This window comes from Stegostoma tigrinum, chromosome 47 (assembly GCF_030684315.1).
Source record: "Stegostoma tigrinum isolate sSteTig4 chromosome 47, sSteTig4.hap1, whole genome shotgun sequence".
Lineage (NCBI taxonomy): Eukaryota > Metazoa > Chordata > Chondrichthyes > Orectolobiformes > Stegostomatidae > Stegostoma > Stegostoma tigrinum.
The window spans coordinates 6,513,945-6,522,610 of NC_081400.1; positions in this window are offsets into that span (position 1 = coordinate 6,513,945).

Genomic DNA, 8,666 nt, shown 5'->3' on the forward strand with positions numbered 1-8,666 from the left:
GTGCCACGTCAGATGGTAGAACTTGAATACAATTAAGAATCTAACGATGACTGTGAATCCATCGCCAATTGTTGGAAAAGCCCATCTGGTTCATGAATGTCCTTTAGAGTGGGAAACTGCCATCCTTGGCTGGTCTGGCCTGCATGTGACTCTGAACTGCCCTCTGGGCAATTAGGGATGGGCAATAAATCTATCTGACCAGCAATGCCCTCATCCTGTCAATGAATAATAAAAAAAACTAACTGTGATATATAGGTTCCTTCACAGCTTTGACAGGGTCAATGCTGAGAGGATGTTTCCCCTCACGAGAGAGTCAAGAACCAGTGGGCACCATCTCAGAATAAAGGGGCACCAAGTTAAACCTGAGAGGAAGAAGAGTTTCTCCTCCCCGAGGGTTGAGATTCTTTGGAACTCCTTGCTGGAGGGAGCTGTGGGCCCAGAGTCCTTGTGTTACATTCAAAGCTGAGATGGATAGATTCTTAACCAGCTGGGGAATCATTAGCTAAGGGGAAAGTGTAGGGGTGGCACAGAGGCTCACACTGCTGCCTCACAGCACCAGGGACCTTGGTTCAATTCCAGCCTCAGGTAATGGTCTGTGTAGATTTTGAATATTCTCCCTGAGCCTGCATAGGTTTCTTCCAGGTGCTCCAATTTTCCTCCCATGGTCCAAAGAGGTGCAATTGGATTGATCATGCTAAATTGTCCCATAATGTCCAAGGATATGTAGGCTAGGTGCATTAGCCCCAGATGGGGATGGGGGTGGATGGCAGAATCATCATAGGGTTAATGTAGACTTGTTGGGAAAAATGGCTTGTATTCACACTGTGGGGGTTCTATATATGTAATGTTATATATGACCTAGTCGTATGATCACCGGACTATCCAGAGACCCATTTAAAGATCTTGGTTCGAATCCTGCCAGTGGAGATGGTGGAATTTGAATTCCATAAATACCTGGAATCAGGAATCTAATGATGACCATGAATCCATTGTCGATTGTCAGAAAAGCCCATCCGGTTCACTAATGTCCTTTGGGGAAGGAAACAGCTATCCTTACCTGGTCTAGGGTACATGTGACTCCAGACCCACAGCAATGTGGTTGACTCTTAACTGCCCTGTGGAGCAATTAGGGATGGGGCAATGAATGCTGCCTGGCCCGTGATACCCTCATCCCATGAATGAATAACAAAAATGTTGCGGCTGTACAGGACATTGGTGAGGGTCACTTTGAACAGTGTTCCAGGCATCTACCACTCTCTGCGTTAAAAAAAAAACCTGCCCCCTCTCCTTTGGACTTCCCCACTCTTCAATTCTGGTCTCCCTGCTACAGGAAGGATGTTATGAAACTTGAAAAAGTGCAGAAAATATCATCAAGAATGTTGGAGGGTTTGATGGGTTTGAACTACAGGGAGAGGCTGAATAAGCTGGGGCTGTTTTCCCTGGAGCATCAGAGGCTGAGGTATATAGCATTACAGAGGTTTATAAAATTATGAGGGGCATAGATAGAGTGAATGGCCAAATCCCCAGGGTAGGGGAGTCCAAAACTAGTGGGGCATAGGGTTTAATATGGGAGGGAAAAGACTTAAAAGGGATCTAAAGGACAACATTTTCACAGAGGGTGGTGCGTGTATGGAATGAGCTGCCAGAGGAAGTGGTGGGGGCTGGTACAGTTACAGCATTTAAAAGGCATCTGGATGGGTACATGAATAGGAAACGCTGGCAAAAGGGACTAGAGGAATTTAGGATATCTGGTCGGCATGGACAAGTTGGACCGAAGGGTCTGTTTCTGTGCTGTACGACTCTATGACTGTCGCTCTATGACTCCACATTCTATAGAACAGTACAGCAGCAGGAACAGGCCCTTCGGACCGTGATGTTGTGCTGAACATGATGCCAAATTAAACTAATCCCTTCTGCCTGCCATTGGCCCGTATCACTCCATTCCTTGCATGTTTGTGTGCTTATCTAAAAGCCTCTTAAACAGCCCCTATTGTATTTGCCTCCCACTACGCCTGGCACCGTGTTCCAGGCACCTACCCACTCTCTGTGTAAAAAAACCTGCCCCTCGCATCTGCTTTGAACTTCCCCACTCTTACCTTAAATGCATGCCCCCTGTCTGAGACAATTCAACAAAAAAGGTTCTGAATGTCAACTCTATCTGTGCGTCTCATAATTTTAAATATTCCAAACTTCTACAGTGCAGTCACCTCTCATTCTTCCAAGAGACGCTACTCAACCTTGCACAAAAGACAAAAACCCTTCAATCCAGCCTTTTCTGCAACATCTTCAATGCAGATTATCGCTCTGTTCTCTATGTGTGCGCTCAACAAGGCTCCACACGATTGAGGCGAGACATTCATACTTTTGTATCCAAACTCCTGAGAAAAACTAACAACATACATTTGCATTCTGAATTATTTTCTGCATCTGCACAAGAAAGAGAGAAACAATGCTCAGAACTTCTACTTATCTTCTACCCTTCGGTCTGTATGTTGGTTTCATCCTTGAACAGTATTTCTTGCAAATAATCCTGATAGTATGGTTCATGGAACAGGATGCCCAGATCCCCCTGCACTGCAATCTCTGTGCATGAGTTGTGCATTGTTCTGACCAACGTGGTGAACTCACACTGGCACACAGTCTACTCCACCAGCCAAATTTATCCCTCATGCCTGCTCCATTTGGACTCTGTGCGTTTCTCTCACAAGTTAATACACCACAACTCTTCCCCTATTCATCTTCAAAAGACTGCTGTGAGTGGTGGGTCGGGGTGGGGGACGAGTATGATAGTCATCAAATGGCAACAACCACCCTGTGCAATGCGAGTATGAAACATCTGTTTAACTCGATGTGGCATTGGTGCTCAGTGCAATCTCAATCAGCCAATCCCACCCGAACCTGCACATCCCTGGGCACTACAGGACAATTTAGCACGGCCAACCCACCCTAACCCGCACATCCCTGGGCACTACGGGACAATTTAGCACAGCCAATCCACCCTAACCCACACATCCCCGGGCACTACGGGACAATTTAGCACGGCCAATCCACCCTAACCCGCACATCCCTGGGCACTACGGGGCAATTTAGCACGGCCAATCCACCCTAACCCGCACATCCCTGGGCACTACGGGACAATTTAGCACGGCCAATCCCACCCTAACCCACACATCCCTGGGAACTACAGGACAATTTAGCACGGCCAATCCCACCCTAAACCACACATTCGGCACTACGGGAAAATTTAGCACGGCCAATCCACCGTAACCCGCACATCCCTGGGCACTATGGGACAATTTAACACGTCCAACCCCAACCTAACCCGCACATCCCTGGGTACTACGGGACAATTTAGAATGGCCAATCCACACTAACCCACACATCCCTGGGCACTACGGGACAATTTAGCACGGCCAATCCCACCCTAACCCGCACATCCCTGGGCACTACGGGACAATTTAGCACGGCCAATCCACCCTAACCCGCACATCCCAGGGCACTACGGGACAATTTAGCACGGCCAATCCACCCTAACCCGCACATCCCTGGGCACTACAGGACAATTTAGCACGGCCAATCCACCCTAACCCACACACCACTGGGCACTACGGGACAATTTAGCACGGCCAATCCCACCCTAACCCGCACATCCCTGGGCACTACAGGACAATTTAGCACGGCCAATCCACCCTAACCTGCACATCCCTGGGCACTACGGGACAATTTAGCACGGCCAATCCCACCCTAACCTGCACATCTCTGGGCACGACGGGACAATTTAGCACGGCCAAGCCCACCCTAACCCACACATCCCTGGGTACTACAGGACAATTTAGTACGGCCAATCCCACCCTAAACCACACATCCCTTGGCACTACGGGACAATTTAGCACGGCCAATCCACCGTAACCCGCACATCCCTGGGCACTATGGGACAATTTAACACGTCCAACCCCAACCTAACCCGCACATCACTGGGTACTACGGGACAATTTAGAATGGCCAATCCACCCTAACCCACACATCCCTGGGCACTACGGGACAATTTAGCACGGCCAATCCACCCTAACCCGCACATTCCTGGGCACTACGGGACAATTTAACGCGGCCAACCCCACATTAGCCCACACATTCCTGGGCACTACAGGACAATTTAGCACGGCCAATCCACCCGAACCCGCACATCTCTGGGTGCAACCGGACAATTTAGCACGGCCAATCCACCCTAACCCACACACTCCTTGGGCACTACGGGACAATTTAGCACGGCCAATCCACCCTAACCCACACATCCCTGGGCACTACGGGACAATTTAGCACGGCCAATCCCACCCTAACCCGCACATCCCTGGGCACTACAGGACAATTTAGCACGGCCAATCCACCCTAACCTGCACATCCCTGGGCACTACGGAACAATTTAGCACGGCCAATCCCACCCTAACCTGCACATCCCTGGGCACTACAGGACAATTTAGCACGGCCAATCCACCCTAACCCGCACATCCCTGGGCACTACGGGACAATTTAGCACGGCCAATCCACCGTAACCCGCACATCCCTGGGCACTACGGGACAATTTAGCACGGCCAATCCCACCCTAACCCGCACATCCCTGGGCACTACGGGACAATTTAGCACGGCCAATCCCACCCTAACCCGCACATCCCTGGGCACTACGGGACAATTTAGCACGGCCAATCCACCCTAACCCGCACATCCCTGGGCACTACGGGACAATTTAGCACGGCCAATCCCACCCTAACCCGCACATCCCTGGACACTACGGGACAATTGAGCACGGCCAATCCACCGTAACCCGCACATCCCTGGGCACTATGGGACAATTTAACACGGCCAATCCACCCTAACCCACACACCACTGGGCACTACGGGACAATTTAGCACGGCCAATCCACCCTAACCCGCACATCCCTGGGCACTACGGGACAATTTAGCACGGCCAATCCCACCCTAACCCGCACATCCCTGGGCACTACAGGACAATTTAGCACGGCCAATCCACCCTAACGTGCACATCCCTGGGCACTACGGGACAATTTAGCACGGCCAATCCCACCCTAACCTGCACATCTCGGGGCACTACAGGACAATTTAGCACGGCCAATCCACCCTAACCCGCACATCCCTGGGCACTACGGGACAATTTAGCACGGCCAATCCCACCCGAACCTGCACATCTCTGGGCACTACAGGACAATTTAGCACGGCCAATCCCACCCTAACCTGCACATCCCTGGGTACTACAGGACAATTTAGCACGGCCAATCCCACCCTAAACCACACATCCCTTGGCACTACGGGACAATTTAGCACGGCCAATCCACCCTAACCCACACATCCCTGGGCACTACGGGACAATTTAGCACGGCCAATCCCACCCTAACCCGCACATCCCTGGGCACTACAGGACAATTTAGCACGGCCAATCCACCCTAACCTGCACATCCCTGGGCACTACGGAACAATTTAGCACGGCCAATCCCACCCTAACCTGCACATCCCTGGGCACTACAGGACAATTTAGCATGGCCAATCCACCGTAACCCGCACATCCCTGGGCACTACGGGACAATTTAGCACGGCCAATCCCACCCTAACCCGCACATCCCTGGGCACTACGGGACAATTTAGCACGGCCAATCCCACCCTAACCCGCACATCCCTGGACACTACGGGACAATTGAGCACGGCCAATCCACCGTAACCCGCACATCCCTGGGCACTATGGGACAATTTAACACGGCCAATCCACCCTAACCCACACACCACTGGGCACTACGGGACAATTTAGCACGGCCAATCCACCCTAACCCGCACATCCCTGGGCACTACGGGACAATTTAGCACGGCCAATCCCACCCTAACCCGCACATCCCTGGGCACTACAGGACAATTTAGCACGGCCAATCCACCCTAACGTGCACATCCCTGGGCACTACGGGACAATTTAGCACGGCCAATCCCACCCTAACCTGCACATCTCGGGGCACTACAGGACAATTTAGCACGGCCAATCCACCCTAACCCGCACATCCCTGGGCACTACGGGACAATTTAGCACGGCCAATCCCACCCTAACCTGCACATCCCTGGGTACTACAGGACAATTTAGCACGGCCAATCCCACCCTAAACCACACATCCCTTGGCACTACGGGACAATTTAGCACGGCCAATCCACCGTAACCCGCACATCCCTGGGCACTATGGGACAATTTAACACGTCCAACCCCAACCTAACCCGCACATCACTGGGCACTATGGGACAATTTAGCACGGCCAATCCACCCGAACCCGCACATCTCTGGGTGCAACGGGACAATTTAGCATGGCCAATCCACCCTAACCCACACACTCCTTGGGCACTACGGGACAATTTAGCACGGCCAACCCACCCTAACCCGCACATCCCCGGGCACAACGGGACAATTTAGCACGGCCAATCCACCCTAACCCAAACATCCCTAGGCACTACGGGACAATTTAGCACGGCCAATCCACCCTAACCCACAAATCCCTGGGCACTACGGGACAACTTAGCACGGCCAATCCACCCTAACCCGCACATCCCTGGGCACTACGGGACAATTTAGCACGACCAATCCACCCTAACCCGCACATCTCTGGGCACTACGGGACAATTTAGCACGACCAATCCACCCTAACCCGCACATCCCTGGGCACTACGGGACAATTTAGCACGGCCGATCCATCCTAACCCGCACATCCCTGGGCACTACGGGACAATTTAGCACGGCCAATCCACCCTAACCCGCACAGCCCTGGGAACTGGGGGACAATTTAGCACGGCCGATCCATCCTAACCCACACACCCCTGGGCACTATGGGGCAATATAGCACAGCCAATCCACCCTTACCTGCACATCCCTGGGCACTACGGGGCAATTTAGCACAGCCAATCCCACACTAACCCACACATTCCCGGGCACTACGGGACAATTTAACATGGCCAACCCACCCTAACCCACATATCTCTGGGCTCTAGGCGACAATTTAGCACGGCCAATCCACCCTAACCCGCACATCCCTGGGCACTACGAGACAATTTAGCATGGCCAATCCACTCTAACCCGCACATCCTTGGGCACTACGGGACACTTTAGCACGGCCAATCCACCCTAACCCGCACATCCCTGGGCACTACGGGGCAATTCAGCATGGCCAATCCACCCTAACCCGCACATCCCTGGGCACTAGGGGACAATTTAGCATGGCCAATCCACCCTAACCCGCACATCCCTGGGCACTACGGGGCAATTCAGCATGGCCAATCCACCCTAACCCGCACATCCCTGGGCACTACGGGGCAATTCAGCATGGCCAATCCACCCTAACCCGCACATCCCTGGGCACTAGGGGACAATTTAGCATGGCCAATCCACCCTAACCCGCACATCCCTGGGCACTATGGGATAATTTAGCACGGCCAATCCATCCTAACCCGCACATCTCTGGGCACTACGGGACAATTTAGCACGGCCAATCCACCCTAACCCGCACATCCCTGGGCACTATGGGACAATTTAGCACGGCCAATCCACCCTAACCCACACATCCCTGGGCACTACGGGACAATTTAGCACGGCCAATCCACCCTAACCCACACATCCCTGGGCACTACGGGACAATTTAGCACGGCCAATCCACCCTAACCCGCACATCCCTGGGCACTAGGGGACAATTTAGCACGGCCAATCCATCCTAACCCGCACATCTCTGGGCACTACGGGACAATTTCGCACAGCCATTCCCACCCTAACCCTCACATTTCTGGGCATAGAACATAGAACATTACAGCACAGTACAGGCCCTTCGGCCCTCAATGTTGTGTCGACCTGTCATACCGATTTGAAGCCCATCTAACCTACACTATTCCATGTACATCCATATGCTTATACAATGACGCTTTAAATGTACCTAAAGTTGGTGAATCTACTACCGTTGCAGGCAAAGCGTTCCATTCCCTTACTACTCTAACCACCTCTGACATCTGTCCTATATCTTTCACCCCTCAATTTAAAGCTCTTCCCCCTCGTGCTCGCCATCACCATCCTTGGAAAAAGGCTCTCCCTATCCATCCTATCTAACCCTCTGATTATTTTATGTTTCAATTAAGTCACCTCTCAACCTTCTTCCCTGTAATGAAAACAGCCTCAAGTCCCTCAGCCTTTCCTCGTAAGACCTTCCCTCAATACCAGGCAACATCCGAGTAAATCTCCTCAGCACCCTTTCCAAAGCTTCCACATCCTTCTTATAATGCGGTGACCAGAACTGTACGCAATATGAGACAATTTAGCACGGCCAACCCACCCTAACCCGCACATCCCTGGGCCCTACGGGACAATTTAGCACAGCCAATCCACCCTAACCCGCACATTTCTGTGCACTACGGGACAATTTAGCACGGCCAATCCACCCTAACCCGCACATCCCTGGGCACTACGGGACAATTTAGCACGGCCAATCCACCCTAACCCGCACATCCCTGGGCACTACGGGACAATTTAGCACGGCCAATCCCACCCTAACCCGCACATCCCTGGACACTACGGGACAATTGAGCACGGCCAATCCACCGTAACCCGCACATCCCTGGGCACTATGGGACAATTTAACACGTCC